We start from the raw sequence: 25235 nt of genomic DNA on the forward strand, positions 1-25235 counted from the left end.
GCTCTGACCCCATATTTCCCTTCTGCACTGACCTAGCAGAGGTTCTCCATGACAGCTCTGTCCCTGCAGCAAACTTCTGCCTGGACATCCAGGTGGTCCCATACATCCTGTGAAATCTAGGGCAAAGGTTCCCAAACCTCAATTACTGACTTCTGTACATCCACAGGCCCAACATCATGTGTAAGACACCAAGGCTTGGGGCTTGTACCCTCTAAAGCTACGGCCTGAGGCTATATGTTGGCCCCCTTTAGCCACAGGTGGAGCTGAAGCAGCTGGGATGCAGGACACCATGTCCCGAGGCTGTATAGAGCAGAAGAGCCCTGGGCCCAGCCCATGAAACCATTTTTCCCTCCAAGGCCTCTGGGCCTGTGCTGGGAGGGGCTGCCATGAAGGCTTCTGACATGCCCTGGAGACATTTTCCCCACTATCTTGGTGGTTAACATTTGGCTCCTGGTTACTTATGCAAATTTCTGCAGCCAGCTACAATTTCTCCCCAGAAAATGGGGTTTTCTTTTCTATTACATCTTCAGGTTGCAAATTTTCCAAACTTTTATGCTCTGCTTCCTCTTGAATGCTTTGCCACTTAGAAATTTCTTTCACCAGATACCCTAAATCATCTCCCTCAAGTTCAAAGTTCCACATATCTCTAGGACAGGGGCAAAACGCCACCAGTCTCTTTGTATAGCAAGAGTGACCTTTACTCCAATTTCTAACAAGTTCCTCATCTCCATCTGAGACCACCTCAGCCATATCACTATCAGCATTTTGGTCAAAACCATTCAACAAGTCTCTAGGAAGTTCTAACTTTCCCATATCTTCCTGTCTTCTGAGCCCTAATATGTGGGGATTATAATTCAGAATATAATTCAAGATGAGATTTTGGGTGGAAACACAGCCAAACCATATCACCCATTTAAAAAATGGGCAAAAGACATGAACAAAAACTTCTCAAAAGAAACCATACATGCAGCCAACAAATATATGAAAAAATGACCATCCTCACTAATCATTAGAGAAATGCAAATACAAATTGCAATGAGATACCATCTCATAGCAGTTAGAATGGCTATTACTAAAAAGTCAACAAACAACAGATGCTGGTGAGGTTGTGGAGAAAAGGAAACACTTAAATGCTGCCAGTGGGAATGTAAATTAGTTCAGCCACTGTGGAAAGCAGTGTGGAGATTTCTCAAATAACTTAAAATAGAACAACCATTCAATCCAGCAATCCCACAGTAAGGTATATACCCAAAGGAAAATAAATTGTTCTACCAAAAAGACTCATGCACTTGTATGTTCATGGCAGTGGTACTTATAATAGCAAAGACAGGAATCAACCACAATGCCCATCAACGGTGGACTGGATAAAGAAGATGTGGTATATATACACCATGCAATACCATACAGCCATAAAAAAGAATGAAATCATGTCCTTTACAGCGACATAGATGCAGCTGGAATTCATTATCTTAAGTGAACTAATGCAGGAACAGAAAACCAAATACCACATATTCTCACTTATAAGTGGGAGCCAGACACTGACTACACATGGACACAAAGATAGGAAAAACAGACACTGGGGACTGCTCAAGGAGGGAGCGTGGAGGGGAAAATGGCTTGGAAAGTACCTATTGAGAACTGTGCTCACCACCTGAGTGATGGGATCATTCGTACAACAAGCCTCAGTGACATGCAATTTACCCATGTAACAAATCTGCCCAGGTACTCCCTGAACCTAAAATAAAAGTTAAAACCTAAGTTTTTTTAAAAAATGATGATGAGAATTTAAATAAATCAGAATCCTCATTTTTTGCTGGTTGGAATGTAAAACGGTGCAGCCACTTTAGAACACATCTGGTAGTTCCTCTAAAAGTTGAACACATAGCTACCATATAATCCAGCAATTCCACTCCTAGATATATATCCAGAACAAATGAAAAGGCGTCTTCTTACCAAAACTTGTACATACATGGTTCATAGCAGCATTATTCAAAATAGTCAAAAACTAGAAGCAACATAATGCCTGTCACTGATGAATGAATAAATAAAATGTGGTATAGCCATATGATGGGATACTATTCAGCCTTAAAAATGAATTTTAAAAGACTATTTGGCTGTTTAAAAATGCTGCAATATAACATGGATAGAGCTGGAGGCCATTATCCTAAGAAAATTAACTCAGAAAAAGAAAATCAATTGCTATATGTTCTCAAGTATAAGTGGGAGCTAAACAATGGGTATACAGGAACATACAGAAGGGTCTAATAGACACTGGGGACTCCAAAACAGGACACAGCAGTAAGGAAGTGAGAGCTGAAAAATTATCTACAAGGTAACACCATTCACTATTTGGGTGACAGGTTCAGTAGAAACCCAGACTTCACCACTGCACAAGATAGCCACGTAACAGAATTAAGTGCATCTGTACCCCCTGATCTATAAAAATAAAAATAAATAAAAATGCTGTAGTATGAGTGAACCTTGTAAATATTATGTTAAGTGAAAGAATCCAGTCATAAGAGACTGCGTATTGTCTGACTGCATTTATGTGAAATGTACAGAACAGGAAAATCCATGGAGACAGAAAGTAGATTTGTAGTGGCCTGGAGCTATAGTGAAGCATGCGGTGAGATGCACAGAAGCAGGAATGAGTGCTAATGTGTACAAGGTTTCTTTCTGAACAGTTGAAAATGTTCTGAAGTTAGACTGTGGTATGACTGCTTAATTCTATATATTCTAGAAACCACTTAACTGTACATTTTAAATCAGTACATTTTATGGTATATGAAATATATCTCAACAAAGCCTTTCAATTTTTTTTTTTTTTTGATGGAGTTTCACTCTTGCCACCCAGGCTGGAATGCAATGGTGTGATCTCGGCTCACTGCAACATCTGCCTCCCAGGTTCAAGTGATTCTCCTGCCTCAGTCTCCCAGGTTCAAGCGATTCTCCTGCCTCAGCCTCCTGAGTAGCTGGGATTACAGGTGCCCACCACCACGTCCAGCTAACGTTTGTATTTTTAGTAGAGATGGGGTTTTGCCATGATGGCCAGGCTGGTCTTGAACTCCTGACCTCAGGTGATCCACCCACCTCAGCCTCCCAAAGTGCTGGGATTATAGGCATGAGCCACCGTGCCCAGCCTAATTTTTTTTTAAATTAGTTAATTTCTATATACTAACAATGAACAATCTGAAAAGAAAATGACAAAAGTAATTCCATTTATTATAGCATCAAAAAGAATAATATACTTAGAAATTAACCAAGGAGGTGAAAGACATGTAAAATGAAAATTGCAAAACACTGCTGAACAAAATTAAAGAAGACATAAATAGAAACATATCCCATGTTCATGGATTGGAAGACATAATATTGTTAAAATGTCAACACTACACAAAGCAATCTACAGATTCAATGCAATCACTATCAAAATCCTGATGACATGTTTTTCACGGAAATAGAAAAACCTATCCAAAAATCCACATGGAATCTCAAGGGACCTCAAATAGCCAAAACAATCTTAAAAAAGAACCAAGTTGGAAGACTCACACTTTCTAACTTTGATCAAAGCAGTATGGTACTGGCATAGACATATGGACCAATGGAATACACTAGAGGGCCCAGAAATAAACCCTCAAATATACAATCAAATAATTTTTTACAAGGGTGGCAAGACCACCCAAAGGGGAATCAAAGCACAGTCTTTTCAACAAATGGTGTTGGGAAAACTGGATCTCCATATGCAAAAGAGTGAAGTTGGATCCTTACCATATGCAAAAATAGATGAAAGACTTAAACATAAATTCTAAAACTATAAAATTCTTAGAAGAAAACAGGGCAAAAGCTTCACAGTATTGGATTTAGTAATGATTTCCTGGATATTACTCAAAGACACAAGCAACAAGAGAAAATAGACAATTTGGACTTCATGAAAAATTTAAAATGTTGTGCATCAAAAGACAGTATCAGCAGACTAAAAAGGCAACTCACAGAATAGGAGATAATATTTGCAAATTATATATCTGATAAGGGATTAATATCCAGAATATATAGATAACTTTTAAAACTCAACAACAAAAAGCAAACAACCCAATTCAAAAATGGGCAAAGAACTTGAATAGACATTTCACCAAAGAATATACACATAATTGGCCAAGAAACACATGAAAAGATGCTCAACATCATTAATCATTAATGAACACAAATCAAAACTACAATGAGATACTGCCTCATACCCATTATAATGGCTACTATCAAAAAACAGAAAATAACAAGTGCTGACAAGGATATGTAAAGAAAATGGAACTCTTGTGCAGTGTTGATGAGAATGTAAAATGGTACAGCCACTTACATGTGCAGGTTTGTATAAAAGAAAGAAAAATAAATTTAAAAAATAAGAAAAACAAAATGGTACAGCCACTCTGGAAAACAGTATGACAATTTCTCAAAAAATTAATAATAGAGTTTACCATATGATCCAACAATTCCATTTCTCAGTATATCCCTAAAGAACTTAAAACAGGCTCTTGAAGAAATATTGGTAAACCTGTGTTCACAGCAGCATTATTAACAATAGCCAAAATGTACAAGCAACCCAAGAGTGTATCAATGGAATGAATAAGTAAAATGTGGTATATACATACAACAAAGTATTTTTCAGGCTTAAAAAGAAAGGAAATTATGATATACGTTACAACATAGATGAACTTTGAGGACATTATACTAAGTGAAATAAACTAGTCACCAAAAACACTAATACTATAATTCCATTTGTATGAGGTACTTATTCAAAATTATAAAGACACACAGTAGATTGGTGGTTGCCAGGGAGTGGGGGAAGGTGAAACTGGGGAGTTACTGATTAATCAGTACAGAGTTTCACGTTTACAAGACTGAAAGAGTAATGGAAATGGATGCACAACATTATGAATGTATTTAATACCACTGAACTACATACTTAAAAATAGTTCAGATGGTAAATTTTACATTATGTGTATTTTAACACAATTTAAACAACTGAAAACAAAAAAGAATCACAGAACTGGCAATAATCTTAAAAACCGTAATCCAACTAGCTTATTTGTAAACAACAACAACAAAAAAATAAGATCTAGAGTTTAATGACTTGTCCAAAGTCATACAACTAGTTCTGGCTGCACCAACACTAGACCCAAGTCTTGTGATTACTTACGAAGGCTTTGCTTTCCATTGCAGCTTTCTAACTTTGTTGTTCTACCTATAACACTGAAATAAATACACAGACTCAGATACCACTTTTATATATACTACTTAGTATTAAAACATACTTTTTACCCTGGGATGTTGTAAAAAAAATATTGAATTACTGGACTTTTTCCTTACCAAATGTCAACTAACATTTATCACTTTTTCAACAGAAAATCTACAGTTTGACTGCTTATATATACTGAAACAACTGTCTATACAATTTCATTATCCTTGAAACATGTTCTGTATTTTATTGATTTGAGAATATTAATATGCTGGAAATAAATACTAAATAATGACTGGACTATAGATAAATTTATATTAAGTGTATAATAAGACTGCTAATATAACAAAAATGTTAAGAAAAACTCTTACAACTGACAATTCTACATGAAGTTATTAATGTTCACAGAATAACATTACTACATTACTATTAATACCATTAAGATAAAGACAGTTTAATCACTATGCAAATAGAATTTACTGATCTACGATAAAATGAGTTTATTGACAAAACAGTTTAAAAGTATTATTTGCAGCTATATGAGTTTGTTTTGCAAATATTAAGTATCATTTTAAGAGTTTAACTGGACTATCAGAAAGTTACATTCGCAGTGTTAAATTTTTGAGATGAGTATTTTTACTGCTAACAGCAATGCAGATATGTGTGTTATTTCTGATTCACAGATAATTTGTTTCTAAGAAAACAATTATCAGTAATGTTATTAATCTTTTCCAAGATATCAAATGGATATTTAGCCATATGATTAGCATTAATAGGTATTATATTGACAGTTATCTTGTATAACACACATAAAACAGGTTTTCCAAAAGTGAAGCCCTGTGAGGTTGAGAAAAATACTACATAAGGTTGAAATTTCAGTCTTGTCTAATTATTAGTTTCCCTCCCACAGGCTTAAGTTTAGAGAGATTTTCTAACAATTCTCATCATTTTTCTTTTTCTGTTTTCTTTTTTGAGAGTCTCACTCCAGCAGCCAAGTTGAAGTGCAGTGGCTTGATCTTGGCTCCCTGAAACCTCTGCCTCCCAGGCTCAAGCGATCCTCCAGCCTCAGCCTCCCAAGTAGCTGAGACTACAGGCATGCACCACTATACCCAGCCAATTTTTTTGGCAGAGATGGGGTTTCGTCATGTTGCCCAGGCTGGTCTTGAACTCCTGAGCTCAAGGAATCCACCCGCCTTGGCTTCCCAAAATGCTGGGATTACAGGAATGAGTCACCGTGCCCAGACTACTTTTCTAGTTTTAGAAGAAGCAATATAGTATAGTTGATAAAAGTGTGAATTTCCTTTTTTTTTTTTTTTTTGAGACAGTCTCGCTCTGTCATCCAGGATGGAGTGCAATGGCACAATCTCAGCTCACTGCAACCTCCGCCTCCTGAGTTCAAGTGATTCTCCTGCCTTGGCCTCCCGAGTAGCTGCGATTACAGGTGCGCACCACCACAGGGTTTCACCATGTTGGTCAGGTTGGTCTTGCACTCCTGACCTTGTGATCTGCCCCCCCTCGGCTTCCCAAAGTGCTGGGATTACAGGCGTGAGCTACCGTGCCTGGCCTGCTGTGTTCCTTTGAGTAAATTTTGTTTGTAAAATGTGTGTAATCACACCTCCTTTGTAGGCTAATTGTGAAGATTAAATAAATTGTGAGGATTAAATTTAAGAATTCAATAAAATAATAAGGAAACAAAGTGCCTGAGTCAGAGTCAACCAAAGAACAGCTGTTCAAAAGAAGTTAAATTCCATCCTTCTTCAATACCCCAATTTCAGAAGTGCTGATTTCAACAATGAAAGTGAAATTGATAATGTCACTGTCATACATGCAAAACTGCTAGCAGGTGCCACTTTATTATGTTTCAGGTTCTAAAGCATACTCAATTGAAGTCACAAAGTTCACCTTCCTAGTCTCCTATAAACAAAGAAGTAGGCTGCTATTAAGGCCTTACAGAACAAATAAAAAACCACATTCTTTGTTTTTTTTTTTCCTGCTTTTCAGGAGAAGGGAAAAAGGAAATAAAATATATATTTATAATATATGTATGTATAGTAATTTTTCACTTTTACAAGGCTTGGAAAACGTTTGTCTTATTTACATCTCATTTACATTTCTAGGAATAAGAATCAATAAAAAACAAACAAAAAATACATCTCATTTACAAACATGGCCTGAGAAGGGACAACAATGTAAGATATATACAATGACTACAGCAGTCATTAATGTAAGTTATATATACACAAGTTACATCCAATGTAAGTTATATATATATAAGTTTTATATTGGAAAGAGTAGACCTTTCTATAATGGCTTTGGTTTAAATCAAAGACTGTCATCATCATCATAATAACAACACTGGGTTTAGCCATTAGAAATATCAGTCATGTGATCACACTATTAAATAGGACATTTAAAGAGGTATGCTTATTCTAAAGCAGAAAAAGCCATCTTCCCATATGTAATGACTTCTAATACTAAAGTTATTTTCAGAATCTGAATATGTAAACAAAACATTGTTTCGTTTGGCTTTCTCCTACTGAAATAGGAAATAATCTCCTACTGAAATAGGGAACTCACTTAGCTAATTAGAATTACCAACAGAATCAATCATAATAACCCACATAATGTGACAGGAATGCTATCCTTTAAGGCATATAGTATTTTCCAAATCTAGGCATATAGTATTTTCCAAATCTAAGCATATTATTTTATGTAATATAGTAAGTTATTAAAAGGGCAAGAAGTATACAGCAGTTATACAGTTTGCTGTATAACTTTCTATTTGTTATACAGTTTGCTGTATAACTTTCTATTTGTTATACAGCAAACAAATAGGCCTAATTAAATAACACAGCATCCCTGCACATATTCTAATGGGTTAAACATAGGTCTTTACAAAAAGAAATAGTAAATATCAGGCTTAAATAGGGTAGAAAACTACCACTGAAACTTGCTGTGTCTTCATTCCATTCTGACAGAAACTAAATATAAGTCCTAAGTATTTTAAGTTGCTAGTTTAAATGTTTATATAAAGTAGCCCAAGTTTAAAAACATTCATTTCTAATCTCTTTCACCTAATATTAACTGATTAGTTGTAAGAACATACCAAAGTTTGTCCATATTGACAGATATCCCAAGAGAGTATCAGGTTTCTTTGTTCATTTGATACCCAAGGTGAAAAGATCTCACCAAAGACCCTAAAATTTATTTTTCTAAAGTAACATTTGTCAATCCCATGCCAATCTTCAGCACTAGCAGCATTTATTACACTTTGTCTTGTCTTACATGTTTTTTCAGTCACAGATGTAATCTTTGGATAGATTCCTATAATGCAATCTAGCTTTAGACAACAATAAAATTATCATTCAAATACTCAGCTATATAAAACTATACATACATTCCCTTGGAATAGGTACAGATAACCAAAACTCATATACGAAAATGTGTATTTTATTATAAAGCACAGCCAAATAGTCAGAGATAATGGCAGCTAATTTGGTAAAAAAGATATTGGAAAGACTATCCACCTGGCTGATCATAAAAGAAGAAAATACAGAGAAATAAAAGAGACCAGCTACCTTTTCACAAACATATAAGGATGACATATGAAAAGGTGCTCAATATTATAAGTCATTAGAAAAACACAAAATGCCGCTACTCATACATTAGAACAGATAAAAGGCAAAAATATACTGCACAACATCAAGTGCTGAAAAGGATGCAGAGCAGCAAAAATTCTTATATATTGGTGGCAGGAATGCAAAATTGTACATTCACTTGGAAATAGTTTAACAGTTTCTCATAAAGTTAACTATACACTTAAAATAAGGTCCATAATCCTGCTCCTAGGTATTCACTCAAGTGCAATGAAAACTTATGTATACATACACACACACAGACACACATACAGACACACACACACACACCCTTTATGTAAATGTAGTAGCTTTATTCATGATTGACTGAAACTGCAAACAACCCAGATGTCCCTCAACAGATAAATGAATAAGCAAATTGTGTATATGTAATAGAATACTACTCAGCAACAAAAACGTACAAACTAAGGATTTATGCAACAAATGGATGAAACTTAAAATGTATTTTGCTAAATGAAAGAAGCCAGACCTAAGAGGTTACATATTATATGATTCCATGTATATGATATTCTGGAAAAGGCTAATAACTAAAGGGATAGAACACACATTAGGGGTTGCCAGGATTTGGGGCTGGGGAGAGAGGCTGACTACAAAGTGGCAGCACAGAAAATTGGGGGCGGGGAGGGGATTGGTCACAGAACTGCTGTTGGTAGATACGTGACTCTACACAGTTTTCAAAATTCACAAAACTGTACAACACAAAGAATGAATTTTACTGTATACAAATTAAATGCAAACAACCAGGATATCAGGGAAATCCAAGATGGAATGCGAACTGTGACAAAATGAATCTAACTGTGGTACAAATGAAATGGCACAGTAGACTGATGGGGATATACAGAAGAAAAGACCTGACAACTAACTTTGGAAAAAAAAGCATTCTGGCTGGATAATGTGAGAATAAAGATAAAAATAACTGTACACAAACACTGTATTCTATTTGGTAAATTTGTTTCTCACAGGAGTATGGGTTAGCAATTTGGAAACTACTATATGTGTATAATAAATACATAAATATAGTGTAGAGAATGAGAGTCAGGTTTCTCACTGTGGGAGAAAGAAATTACAAATAAGCAAAGGGGAAATGCTAGAATAATCCCTGTGGTGCAAAACTGGAGTTGAAGGTATCAGTATGAATTAATACTTTAAGCGTGTATACAGAAAGTAAACACAAATAAATATAGATGTATGTATGTATGTGAGTTGGTATACGTATTTGTCCATTTTCACACTATTATAAAGAACTGCCCAAGACTGGGTAATTTATAAAGGAAAGAGGTTTAATTGACTCACAGTTCCACATGGCTGGGGAGGCCTCAGGAAACTTACAATCATGGCAGAGGGGAATGTCTTACACGGCAGCAGGCAAGAGAGCAAGTGTGTAAGGGAGGAACTGTCAGACACTTATAAAACCATCACATCTCATGAGAACTCACTCACTATTATAAGAAATGCATGGGGACACTGCCCCATGATCCAGTCACCTCCCACCAGGTCTCTCCTTCAACATGTAGGGCTTATGGGAATTACAATTCAAGATGAGATTTGGGTGGGGACACAAAGCCTAACCATATCAGTATACATTTCCTAACTCTGACCCCTGAAAGGCCTAAAAGCAGTAACTCCTCAGAGCAACGAACATACCTAGCACCCAGATGCTGGTTTCTAAATACTATTCTCCAATAAGCTGGACTTGGGTTCCTTGGAGAGGTAAGTGATTTCAGGGCTAAAGCAGGGAAAATACAAGATGAGCCTGAAGCATCTCATAAAGTCAGAAAATAAGGACTTGCTTTAAAAAAAAAAAAAAAAAAAAAGAAAAGAAAAAGACAATGACATATTGAAAAGTGCTCCCAGTGGCCGAAGCTGGAACAATTTGAGCAACAAAATAAATAACAACAGAATTTTGATTCTAATCCAGAGAATAAAATAAGTATCTATGAGTTCACACTGATACAAGTAAATGATTAAGCAAATAAATGTGAGGAGGGACTACTCTGTATTACAGAAGAATTATAACTGATAAATGTAGAGGAAATACAGAGAATAGAAAAGCACCACTAAAACACCACAGATGCTGCAGGCAAGATCCACCTATAAATGCTAAAATTAGTGGCCAAAAATTTAAGGAAAAACAAGATATTTGTGAAGCCTCAAAGCATTTTCCCCCAAATATTTATTAATTAAGGGAAAAGTATTAACTTTTTAATAGAGAAATCTGGCAGACACCACCATAATCAAGTGATCAAGGTTAACATCACCAGTAATAGGACATTCTGACACCACGTAGCCTCTGATATTGTGTGCTGAGAAAGGCACATCACCTCTGTAGTATTCTGTCTCAAAATCTGTACCTTCAATCTAGTTATGAGGAAACATCAGAGAAACTCAACTCTAATTGAATGACATTCTACAAAATACCTGACCAGGAGTCTTTCAAAGTGTGAAAATCATGAGAGACATGGAAAGACTAAGGAACTGTCAGATCGGAGGGGACTAAGGAAATAACACAACTAAATGTAATATGGGATTCTGGAAAAAGAACATCAGTGGAAAAACTGGTGAAATTCTAATAAGGTCTGTAGTTTTAGTAAGTCATTATTGATTATTTAGTTTTGATCATTATACCATGGTTATGTAAGATGTTAACATGAGGGTAAGCTGGGTAATGAATATTAAAAAAACTCTCTGTACTATATTATCACTGTAACTTATGTGTACATCTAAAATTATTTCAAAATAAAATTTTTTAAGAGCTTTAAAAGAGAAAAAAAGAGACTTTATTCCTCTCCTTCAAATGCAGTATACCTTTCTTGATAGCAAATTATGTGTATAAAATTGATTTTTTAAAATTTATTTGGTAGAAGATAAAATGGTTACAAAAACCAAATTATTCAAAAACATTATTTAACATTTTAAAGAAAACCCCATAGTGGTCAACTAAAGTAAGATTTTTAACACTGTCTCCTATGAGGATAAATCTTGGAGGTTTACTTCCAAACTAGTTTCTTTACTGCCCTGACAGTTACATGAAAATAATACACATGTCTACATCGTTAGCAGGAAAAATACTCATCTCAAAAATTCAACATTGCAAATAGCTACTGTAACTAACAGCTATGCGGTAATATGGACCATGTTTTACAAAGTTAAAAAGCTGACATTCTCTTTTAGTCTGAATACCTTCAAAGACATGAACAGAGAAAATTCCAAATCAAGTCCATTCAGGTCCTTTCTTATCTAGCCACATATACTTTAAAAGATAAGCAGTATATTCAATTAAAAGAAAAAATTATATGCCTGTCTTTAAAGTACACATATTTAATTCTAATGATACTGTCAAATTGGCAATGACTCAGTATTTGATTTTCATAATGAAATATTTTATGCTGTTAGAAAAATCTAAATAATCTAAGATTATATGAAAGAGAAAATCAAAGTATAAACTTTCCTATGAGTTTATTTCCCCTTGTTTTAAGTACCACAACTAGAACATCAATCAGGGAAATTTTAAAAAGATGCCTTAAGATATGATTTTAATAGATGCAAAAAATGTTTGCATTACCTTCTTATATCATCCATCATTTAAAAGGAAATTTTATTTATTCATAAGAAATTGATTATTTTATTCATAAGTCTTAGTTTACAAATCAGATACTCTCCACAGCTAAACACACACAATGCTAAGGTGGCCTCATTAATATATTAAAGCTATCAAGATTTCCATCCCTTCTGCAGCTTAATTTTATCACCTTTCATAATTCAAATGTATAAGCACTCAAATTCTAAATCCATACTGATATAAATATAAAATGCATGATGGCACAAAAAGATGCAAAGTATTTTCTTTCTGATAAGTTTCCAGATTCCCTCCTTTAAAAAGTAAATTTTAAGAAGTTTTAAATTGACTTTATAAAAATGCAAGCAAAGATACCTCACACAAGTCTATTAGGCAACCAAATATATTTCAGGTTACACAGGATATAAAAGAGGCTGTTTTCAAATCAAATAATCATTCTTTATGAGATGAAGATTTTAGAAACTTATTTTCTTAAAATTACATGGAAAATAGCAAAAATAATTTGTTTCTAATTTTGGTGCCCTGAACACAGAAATTCCTTTATGATATTGGTTGGAAATTCTAACTTATATGGCATGTTTTTAAAATATACTTTTTTTTTCTTCAGCCAAGAGACTTCTGAGGAGTGTAGCAAAGATTTTATAGACTTTCTAGGCTCTAATTTTATTTTCTCCTTCTAATGTTTATTTAAACACTAATAATTTTAGGAATCACAAACAAGTGTAAGCGTTTCCATTTAAACCTCAGAGAGAAACGTAACTCCAACTTTAGCCACTAAATGTAGTTTTATATTAGCATGTTTTCATTTAAGTTTATATATGCTAAACCACTTGCATTACTAGAACAGATATTAAAAACACACAATCATCACTCTCAAAATATTATTTGTTCAGTTTAAATTTAGTAGGAGAGACAAATATAATTAAATACATTCGTGTGAATAGTTTTTAGAATGAGAACAAGCTTGACCTTTATCATGTAAACTTTTATTTTTGAAAATCTAAGCAAAATGAAGGCTTCTACTTAAAAAATAAGCACTTAGTATTTAACTGCTAACATTAAGCCTTATTTTAAAAATCAATTACTTCAGAAAACTAGCACCTTCTAAGAAATAATACAGACCCTTCACTTCAAGAAATTAGAGTTCCTGTATCTGCACATATACTTATATGCATATTTAAATCTCTAATAAGTTTTCATACAACAAGCCTTACTGACAACTAAAATCAGTTAGCTACCATTTCATGTATTATAATTACATAGCATAATAAGATACCCTGCTTCAGTTTTCTAGGCCAAGGGTCAGCAAACTTTCCTAAAAGGGCCAGATTTTAGGCTTGTGGGCCATACAGACACTGTTCCAACTAAAAACTCTGCCAATGTGCCAATGTAGTGCTAAGATGGCCACACACAATATGTATTAAGTGGGTGTGGCTGTGTTCCAATGAAACTTTATTTACCGAAATAGGTGGCTGGCCTGTAGGCTGTAGTTTGCTGACTCCTGCTCTAGGCAAACAGATTTGATATCAGTATATAACACTTCCAGCGAATGTATAATCATGTTTCCCTTGAATCTAGTAGTTGTTACAAGGAACATTAGCTATTTAAGTGGTAAAGAAACCATAAAAATATTTCCTGAGGTCAGAATCTCAGATTAGACTGGGAAATTTAAACGTGTTAATAAAATACACATTAAAATATAAGTCTAAAAATGCATAGTAAGGGTATAATTAAATTTTATTAAACAATCTTACCTTAATCAAATGAAACAATCTAAATTCTAGCACATCTCTGAAAATGTATAGTAAAGGTATGATTAAATTTTATCAAACAATCTTACCTTAATCAAATGAAAGAATCTAAACTCTAGTACATCTCTGGTTTCAATTCAAAATATATCTGAATCAAAACTTCAGTTTCTTGTCAAATTCCTAGAGAAACAAAATTGAAAACCTTAAGTCAGCTTCCAGTTCCAAATAAGATGGGGTAATCACATGCCAACAAGTTAATGTAGCTATAAGACCTGGACAGAATGCATGGAACAACTACTAGGGAACTTTGAAAAGTAACAGTAGCAGGCAGATTAAGACAACCAGAATTTGATGTACCACTGAAGCAATCACAGGTTTACCATTTATTTCCCCCTCTGCTTTCATCCAGACTGAACATAATGCAGCCCAAATGGAAAGCTTCTGAGAGAGGGAAAGTGGTCTCCTAAGACTCACAAGAAAGTGTGCAAATATCCCCGTTTTTTTCTCTCTTTACTCTCTCAAGCCCAGCCACCCATCACAGCTGTGGCAGCAGTGGCAATGGAGGTTATTAGGAACTAAAACTCTGAGAGAGGGAATCTACCTCTCTGATCACAGAAGCTGTGGTCCCAAGAGGATATGGTGAATCCCTTTTGCTTCTCTCTCTGTCCTCCTGCCACTTGGCCCTGAATATGGGCACAGCTGCAGGGAGTGAACATTAAAGAGGGATAAAGACCCACTTTCTGGACAGAAAAGGGGATCCATGCAGAATTATAAATTACTGGGAGATCACAAACAAGGAACATGGGTGAGCAACACCTCAAAGTTGTTTTATGAACTCCTGGACTCACCCTCGAGTGGCACATGCATACATCTGAGCCAAACAAACATACACAGACTTTGAGAACTATGGAACAGACCACTCCTCAAGTTCCAGACTGGCAATGGGTGGTACACATGTGGGACAGAACCAAGTAATACGGCAAAAGCTTTGAAAATCAAACTGATGTTGTAACTACAACCCACAGAAATTTGCAGTGTGACTCTAACTGGGTTGACTGTCTACTAAAACAAATATATCAACATTTTCCACAGTATTTAAACAAGGCCCAACGTCTCCTAACATAATAGTCAAATGTCCAGGATATAATCCAAAATTACTAGGTATACAAGGAATCAAAAAAACTCAACTTGCACAGGAAAAATACCAACATCAAGAAAACAAAGATGTTGAAATTATCTAAGACATTAAAGCTATTTAGAGCCATTATTACAGAATGCTTTAACAAGTAAGTGCAAACATTCTTGAAACAAAGAGATAAACTCAGAAAAAAAAAAAACAGAAGATAAAAGAAGAACCAAATGGAAATTTTAGAAGTGGAAAAATACCAATAACCAAAATAAAAAGCTCACTAAATGAGCTCAATAGCAGAATGAAGATGACAGAAGAAAAAGTCAGTGAACTTACCACAGATGAATAAAAATGATCCAATATGAACATAGACAAAGATTGGGGAGAAAAGGTCAACATCAATCACATTTCTGTACATTAACAATGAACAGTTTAGAACCCTCAAATTTAAAAATAATACCATTCAAAATAGCTCCATAAAAACCAAATAGTTGAGCATAAACCTATTAGAACATATACAAGAGCTATACGCTAACAACAACAAAATGCTGATGCAGGCATCAGGAAAATCTGAGTAAGTTGAAAGATATCCTGTGTTCATGGATCAGAAAGCTCAACATCATAAAGATGTCAATTCTCCCCAAACTGGTCTAGAAATTTAATGCAACTCCAATAAAAATTCCAGGATTTTTTGTAGTTATAGACAAGTTGATTCTAAGATTATTATGGAAAGGCAAAAGAACTAGAGAAGACAAAACTATTTTTAAAATAAATAAAGTTGAAGGAATTATACTACCTAATTTTAAGGCTTTAAGCTACTTACCAAGACAATGTGATATTGCTGAAGGGAGAGATCTGTCAATCAATGGAAAAGAACACAGTGTTCACAAATATATCCACACAAACAGGGTCAACTGATTTTTGTCAAAGGTTCAAAGGCATACAATGAGGAAAGGATTGTCTTTTCAACAAATGGTGTTGGAACAATTGTGCATCCATATGCAAAGAAAAAAATAAAATTTCACCTAAACTCTCATGTTACACAAAAATTCACTCAAATGTAAAATATAAAACTGTAAAACTTGTACCCAAAAAATGACAAAGAATAAAATCTTTGTTACCTGAAGTTAAGCAGAGTTCTGAGATATGACACCAAAAACATAATCCATAAAATTAAAAGTTATAAATTGGACTTCACCAAAATTAAAAATTTATGCTCTGGAAAGGTATCTTTAACATAACATAAGGACAAGCTACTGACAGGGAGATAATACCTGCAAATTGCTTATGGAGCAAAGGACTTCCATCCAACAAATATATAGAACACTCAAAACTCAACAGTAAGAAAACAATTTAAATATGAGCAAAAGCACATGCTTAGAATAGCTTAAAAAACAAACAAAAACAACTGGTAATTCCAAATGCTGCTAAAGATACAGAACAATAGAAATCTCATTCATTACTGGTAGAAATAAAAAAAATGGTACAACCACTTGAAAGACAGTTTGGCAGTTTCTAATAGAGCTAAGTATACATTTATCATATGACACAGCAGTCAAACTCCTAGATACTTACTAAACTGAACTGAAAACTTGTATTCAGACAAAAACCTGTACACCAATATTTAATGAAGCTTTATTCATAATCACCAAAACCTGGAAGCAACCAAAATGTCCAGGTGAATGGATAAACAAACTGTAGTATTCCTATACAATAAAATACTATGCAGAAATGAAAAGGAATGAACTATTTGATTCATGAAACAACATGAATAAACCTTAAATGTATTTTTCTAAATGAAAGAAGTCAGATCCAAAAGCAATATATTATATGATTGCATTCAGATGACACAATGGAAAATGCAAAACTACAGGAGATTTTGGTTGTCAGGAGAGGAGTTGGGGTATGGAGTAGTGGCTGACTACAAAGGGGATGCATGGAGAAATCTTTTAGTGTGATGGAGTCATTCTGTGTGACACTGAGGTGGTGTATACATGACGTTGTGCATTTGTCAAAACCCACAGAACTGCACATCACAAAGACTGAACTTTAACGTATGCAAATTTTTACAAATCAACTAAAATGTTGGGGGAATTTTAAGATAGAATGCAGTCCACGACAAATGAATCTGGCTGTATTATAAACGAATGGCATAACCCAACTAAAGGGGGTAGGGTAAATTTATTTCTCACGGGGGTACTGGTTAACAACTGTGAACTTGCTTTACTGAGATGGAACAAACAAGTAAATGGATGGATGATCAAGGCCAGGTTTCTGTTAGAAAGGAAAGTTACAGATAAGCAAAGTGGGGAAGCCTAGTATGAACCCTGTGGTACTAGATTAGTCACAGACGTCAGTATGAACTTAATATATATTATATATACAGCATAATATATAATACAAATAGGTACAATTATAGTTGTACATAAATACGTGATTAATATACAAATGTATTATTTCCTAGCTCTATCCTCTGAGAAGGCCTTGAAATGGTGATACCCCTGTATCAACAAGTATATCCAATACCCAGAGAGACAATGGATCTAAACACAATTCTCCAATACAAGAAACCAGGGCTCCTAGTGGAAATGGCCGATTCTAGGGCTAGGGCAGAGAAAATATATGATAAGCCTGAAGTATCTTGTAGTACCAGAAATTAAGGAAGTATTCAGAAAAGAAAAGGATGGGACATATCAAAGGAATACAGGGACCAACACTGGAACAACTTTAGCAACAAAATAACATAGTATTGAACTATAAGCCAATGTATAAAATAAGTATACATATTGATATAAATGACTGAATAAATAAATGGAAGAGAAGGGACAAAGGCTTACTTACAGAAGAAAACTTAATAGCATATAGATATACCCTATCCATAAGATAAAACAATCTCCTACCCTTTTGGGTGGGAGAAAATTAGCAACTGATTGGGTGGGCTGAAATTAGCAACTGATTTCTAAATATAATACAAAGAGACAAAAATATCAACTTTACAGTGAGGAAATCTGATAAAGAGTGCCTTAGCCAAGTAATGCTGTCATCATGCACTTTGATAAGATGTGAGGAAAAGGGCATTTCCCTCTGTGTATTCTTCCCTAAAACTCATAACCTCAGTCTAATCACAAGAAGAGCATCAGACAAACACAAATTGAGAGACGCTCTGCAAAATATCTGACTGGTACTAGTACTCAGAACTATCAAGTTTACGAAAAACAGAGGCAGAGACGCTGTCATAGACTATAGAGATTTAGGGAGAGATGACAAATGTAACGCGTAATCCTGGAATGGATTCGAGAACAGGAGACCCAGTGGAAAATCTGGCAAAATCCCAGTTTGGAATCTGGAGTTTGGTTAGTAGTAAGGTACCAGTGTTCGTTTCTTGGTTTTGAAAAATGCACTTGGTTTTGCAAATTGTTATTATTATGGCAAGCTGTGTGAGGAATATACAGGAACTCTTTGTATTATCTTTGTAACTCTTCTATACACCTAAACCTCTTCCAAAATAAAAAGGTTGTTTTTAATGGTCAAAAGAACTGAATAGATCCTTCACCAAAGAGAATATAACAAAACATACAACAAAATGTGCAACATCACTAGCTATCAGGAAAGTGAAAATGAAACTCATTATCAGGTACCACTACAAATCGATTAGAATGGCTAAAATGAAAAATATTGAACATACCAAGTGCTGACAACTGTGCAGAACAACTAGAACACTCACACATTGCTGATGGAAATACAAAGTGGTATAGACACTTTAGAAAAGTTTGTCAATTTCTTGACAATAAACAGTTACCATGACCCATCAATCCCATACCTATGTATTTTTACCCAACAGAAATGAAAACTCATTTGCACAAAATCCTATAGACAAATGTTTATAGAAGCTCTATTCAAAATAGCTAAAAACTGGAAACAACTCAAATGTCCTCCAATTAATAAACTTATAAACAAACTGTGGTACATCCATACAACTGAATACTGCTCAGTAATAAAAAGGAATAAAATATCAATACACAGAACAACTTACATGAATCTTATAAGGCATTATGCTGAGTAAATGGATATGTAACAGTCTTAAATGGCTTCATGCTCTATTATTCCACTTCATGACCATTTTTGAAAAGACAAAAGTAAAATGGCAGAGTTACCAGATATTGAGGGGTAGGGAGGGAGCACAACTACACAGGGACAACACAAGGCAATTTTTTGAGCTAAGGAAACTATTCTGGATATTGACTGTGATGGTGGTTAGATAAATCTATACACGTTGAAATATATCAACTATACACAGGAGAAGTCAGTTTTACTGCATGTTCATTTAAAAAAATAAAATTTATGATACTTAAAAGACTTTTAAATCATCAAGGCCTTTTCAGGATTATTTAGTTTGGATCTTACAGTCTGTAAAAATCCTCTTGTTTATTCTGCCTACTTTTCAGATAGAGCAAGTGACAAATAGCTCAGTCCTGACATGTAAAATCACTAGAGGGATCAATGGTCTAAATGTCAGTTCCCTTAAGCAACGTATCACCTGCAAAGGAGTCTGATCTGCTCATCACCACTATCCCACCTAATTGAAAAGTAAATCCTGACATCTGCTTAGTGGTATCATAAAAGAACTTTCATTAAAGATTTTTTAAAAATACTGATTTACAGTCAGTAGAGAATTCCACATTGTTGGTCAGGGAGAGGAATGTGATTAATTCTGCTTCCACTGCATAATAAGCATTCTGAAAATAAAAAGTAAAACAGGCCAGGCAAAGTGGCTCATGCTTGTAATCCCAGGACTTTGGGAGACCAAGGTGGGTGGATCACCTGAGGTCAGGAGTTTGAGACCAGCCTGGCCAACATGGTGAAACCAAAAATACAAAAAAATTAGCTGGGTGTGGTGGCATGCGCCTGTAATCCCAGCTACTCAGGAGGCTGAGTCACAAGAATCACTTAGGCCCGGGAGACAGAGGTTGCAGTGAGCCGAGATCGCACCACTGCACTCCAGCCTGGGTGACAGAGTGAGATTCCATCTCAAAAAAAAAAAAAGTAAAACAATCATTTGTTTCTACCTTTTTTATCAGGGAAAAAATAGTCGCTTTATTTGAATAAGTAGGATGAGGAATGCAAGCTGGAAAACACAGTATTTCAGAAGTATTTCTACTCTTCTGTAAGAATTTCTTTATCGTACTTCAACTAATACAGTACACTACAAGCTTACAGTGAATTATTACTATACTATACATGCATGTGGGCATAAAACATAAAAATCTACATACTACAGGAATTTAAATTTTTTAAAACTAAGTATAAAGGTACTACCTCTTCTGAACACTTTTTATCATGTTATTTAATCTATCTGGTTCCTACATGTACCTTAAGTATTATTTTTAAAAATCATATTTAGCCAACTATTTCCATTTAACCTAAACTCGATTATTTGTTTTTAAGGATACCGTTGTTCTCAGTTGTGCTACTAAATTCAGCAACACCTTCAGATTATTATATTTAAAAGAATATGAGTTTTTTTTTAAAAGTCGATCAGCAATTGCACTAATTTCAAATGAAAAACAAAAAGCCTCTATAAGGAACAGTTTTTGCCTTAAGGCCTTTTGTTGTCATAATATTACATCCAATTATAAGTTAAATGATCTGCTTCAAGAATTTAGGTTATTTTCCCCAGGAACACATTTGGAAAAACTGATGACATTACCTGGTACCATATCCTTTCTAACTGAAGCCATGTGTGTGTAGTAGCTATAATTCACTAAGGTCAGTTTAGGTTTGACACCCATTAAAACCCACGGAATGGAGTACCTATTGCAAATCTGTATGCTTACTGCTCCACGTAATCTTCTCACTTGATGTTCAACTTACTAAACAAAGGCTGTTTTATTAATAATAATCAAAATCTGACTTCCGAAGATGCACTGCACCTGTCAAAAGTTTCAGTAGGTTAGTAAATTTCCTGTCTCCTCTCTGTAGCATTGCATGTGTTTAAGTCACTACTATATTTTAATGTCCATAAACACGGAGTTTTTTCCCGTCTTTTTCAAAGAATCAAGAAAACTTCGGTTAATTAGTATTACACCATTCACAGTTAAACTTCCAGCTCTCTTCAAAAGTTGCCAATTAATAAGAATTTTTACATATGAACTAAACCCAACAGGATGCTTTCCCTTACTGGCCACTGAAACGCTAAGTTCACAGAAATCAACATTACCTAGTAACATTTTGAAGATTAAACCACCTAGCTCTATAAAAGTAGCTACTACTTTCCTTCATCGAAATTAGTATCATCCAAATTTAAATATCACAATAGCCATCTCTACACTTAAGCAAATCAAACGAACTTTCCACCCATTATTCCAAAAGTTCTTCTTTGGGAAATGAAGTTTTATATAAAATATATTTAGGCTATTTGTTTAGAAACATTAAAGGTGAGAATAAGAAATTATCCATAAATAATGTTAAATCATCAAAGAATCAAGAAGGGATTTGGGATGGAGAACTTGGTATACACTGAAATTAAGAAGGCCTCATGTGACATTTACACTATGTAGCCCAAACCTGTGTTACAAGTATATTTAACCACTTGATAACAGTTCTGATAAAAAGTTCTATGATTGAAATCAATGCCTGTGTAGACTATAAATCTCATATACCTATGCTTACTCCAATCCACCATTACTGAAGTTCCCTATTGCTACATTGGGAAACTACATGATACAGAATTGTAACCATGACTATCACTAAGAAAACTACAAATAACTGTCTTTAGAAGGCATTTAATAATTGGTAAGAATACCGCAGTTTTTCCATGAAGAGTAGACCCACACTCGGCACACAGTGGGAGCACAAGAAAGAATTGTATATGAGGAAGACAGAAGCTCTAAGAGCAGTGACCAATAGATAGCAAATGTCTTCCACTATTTTAAAAGTCTATCTATCTCATAAAAGACATATTGAGAAATTTATTTTAATTTGCTTCTGAGTTGGCAGTTCTTCACTATAGGTGGATACTGGTTTAAAGCAACTGCTGATTTTTTTTTTTTAATTGGGTAAATACTCTCTGACTGTTGAATCTAGGAGGTGAAAGCAAGGCCGTGAACTATGGTTCATGCCTATAATCCCATCATTTTGGGAGGCCAAGGTGTAAGGATAGTTTGAGCCCAGGAACTCAAGACCAGCCTGGGCAACATAGACTCCATCTCTACAGAAGATTTAAAAAATAGCCAGATGTGGTACAGTGTGCCTGTAGTCCCAGCTAGTTGGGAGGCTGAGGTAGGAAGACTGTTTGTGCCGAGGAGGTCAAGGCTACAGTGAGCCTGTGCTCATACCAATGCACTCCAGCCTGGGTGACAGAGCCAGACCCTTTCTCAAAAATAATAGTAATAATAATAATAGGAGGAGGAGGAGGAAGAAGAAGCAAAGCAGAGCTGCCTTTAGCACTTTAGAGTCTTTACCAAGAAAAGTAAAATGGAGTACATGGTCATTCTTAAGGCCTTTTTAAAAATTCCTTAGTGGGTATCTGATTAAGTCTTAAATTGTCCTCTAAGTCTGGATTTTTTAACTCAAAATTCCTGTTTTTGAAGCAGAAAATAGAAAAAAAGAGAGATAAATGAGGTTCCTAACTCAACGCAAAGAAAAAACAAAGTAAGCCTTTGTTAGCAGTATCTGTTAAGCATCTAGTATGTAAAACACTACTGTAGTGATGGGATGAGGAAAGGGCCAAAACAAAGAACACTAGTACTGGCTTTCAAAGAGCTTACATAAATATGGAATACATGAAGAATTCTTTATAAAGCAATGCTGTATGTTTTGCTTGTTTTTATAAGTATACTGCTAGACACACAAGGGCAGATACTATGTCTGTCTTGTTTACCACAATAGCCCCAGTGCCTACTACAATGACTAGACATAGCAAGCACTAAAAAAAATTGGTTGTATAAATGAAGACTTTCAACAGCTATGTCAATACTGACACTTGGCTTCCTTGACTCCAGTGATCTAGCCCTCTTTGACAGGCAGAACAATGGCCCTCCAAAGATGTCTGTGCCCTTAAGCACTGGAACCTAAGTTACCTTACATGGCAAAAGGGACTTGCAGTTATAATTAAGGTTAAGGAACTTGAGATGGGAGAGATTACCCTGTATTATCCAGGTAGGCTCAATCTCATCACATGAGGCTTTTAAAGTGGAAGAGGAAGACAGCAGGTGGATCAGAGTTTAAATCAAAGGAGAAGGAAATATTGGAAGCTTCAGAGAGACTTGACCTTTGTTACTGGTTTTGAAGATGAAGGAGGGCCACATGCCAGGGAACGAGGGTGGAATGTAGGTGCTAGAAAGGGCTCTGATCAAGACAAATGCTACAACCATAAGGAAGTGAATTCTACCAAAACTCCAAATAAGCAAGGAAACTGATCTTGCCCTACAGCCTCCAGAAAGGAACATGGCCATGCTGAAATTTTTATTTTAACCCAGTGAGACCTGGATTGGCCTACTGACTCACAGAACTGTAAGATTAAAAAACTTTCTGTTTAAGCTACCAAGTTTGTATTGATTTATGATGGTAGCAATAGAAAACTAATATGCCCCTTATCGCTTCTACTCTAGCAACCCAAATATATAGCTTTTCTTGTCAACACCCTGATACTGGTTCAATACATGATTTAACGTTCTGAAATGCTTTGATCTGATCATAATCTCCTATTCTTACCTCTTCTACTTCATATTCCCTACATCTGTCATTATTAAGGAAAGACCTTGTTTAAAAGAACAATATGTAGAAACAAAATGCCACTTATCAATCATAAATTAGTATTTTCTAGTTAGAATGTTTGGTCAGCTTTATATCCAAAAGTATAAAACGACACAACAGAATAGTTATAACAAACTGCAAATTTCATATGCCTTGCAACATTGCAGTACCAAGGACCCACATTGAAATGTGTAATTAAACAACCCAGTGTGTCAAATGCTGATTTACTTTTAAAGAAACTGTATTTTGTTTTTAAATCTGGACCCATCTCTTTGCCTCTTTATATTTATGCACTTGCTCTAAAATATTAAAAACAACCTCATGAACAATCTGTTTAACAGTAATTAGAATTTTATCTAGTTAAAACAACAGCAAAGCATGCCACAACACAGATGGCACGAAACTTTCTCCTTGCCTGATTAGTGTCAAAAAATTGTTCTCCAATTTCATGATTAGGAAAAATTTTGTCACAGGCTATCTCACAAAATACTAGTGAAAGGACAGTTTTATTAAGAAAGTCTTTGCTCAGCATATATCTTAATTATTTCTCAATGTAAAAAATTGTCTTACTACTCTGATAAAACCCTGCCAAATAAGTGATTAAGGAATCATAATGGATAGAAGTCTGTACCACTGATTTCACTCTAGTTCCAATTCCTTAAGCACACTAATTCTTTGAGGAGTAGAGGTTCCCAGACTATGATGCATGAATCACCTGGCGAGTGTTTAAAACTTCCAATGACCAAGTTCTAACCCATACCAATTAAATCAAAAGGTCTGGAGATAAGAGAAGCATAAAAGTTTTTAAACTCCCCAAGCGGTTCCAGTATGGTTTAAGGCATGGTACAGTGCACTGAATGGAGTCAGGAAGCCTGGGATCTGGCACTGGCTGTGCCACCAGAAAGCTTGGGTACGTCACTGGGTAGCCATTTCCTCATCTATAAAAATATAGGATTGGACAAGTTATTTCTAATATCTAACACTTTATAAGTCTAGGAAGAGATTCCTTAGTTTTCTTCAAAAGATTAAATCACCTCAACATTTAAACTATGCAAAAAAATTGAAATCCATGATCTGATGATGCTTATTCCTACCTGTTAAAATCTTATTTTTATAAAGATTATTTTATAGTAGAGATCAA

At 34.9% G+C, this 25235-nt stretch overlaps 1 protein-coding gene across 7 annotated transcripts in view; it reads right to left on the reverse strand.

Annotated features, from left to right (window-relative positions):
* The window catches only part of GLCE (glucuronic acid epimerase), a 127305-nt gene that overhangs the window by 61908 nt on the left and 40162 nt on the right, over positions 1-25235 (reverse strand). For 5 of the 7 annotated variants that reach the window (XM_063640197.1, XM_063640200.1, XM_055277976.2 and 2 more), the window contains exon 2: positions 14301-14391. The exons of 1 other annotated variant lie outside the window; for it this stretch is intronic. The gene's annotated coding sequence lies outside the window, so the exon portion shown is untranslated. Of the gene's footprint in view, positions 1-14214; positions 14230-14300; positions 14392-25235 lie in introns of those variants that run through there. One more of the 7 variants, XM_055277978.2, reaches the window with a different exon arrangement.

Source organism: Symphalangus syndactylus, chromosome 5 (genome assembly GCF_028878055.3).
Source record: "Symphalangus syndactylus isolate Jambi chromosome 5, NHGRI_mSymSyn1-v2.1_pri, whole genome shotgun sequence".
NCBI lineage: Eukaryota > Metazoa > Chordata > Mammalia > Primates > Hylobatidae > Symphalangus > Symphalangus syndactylus.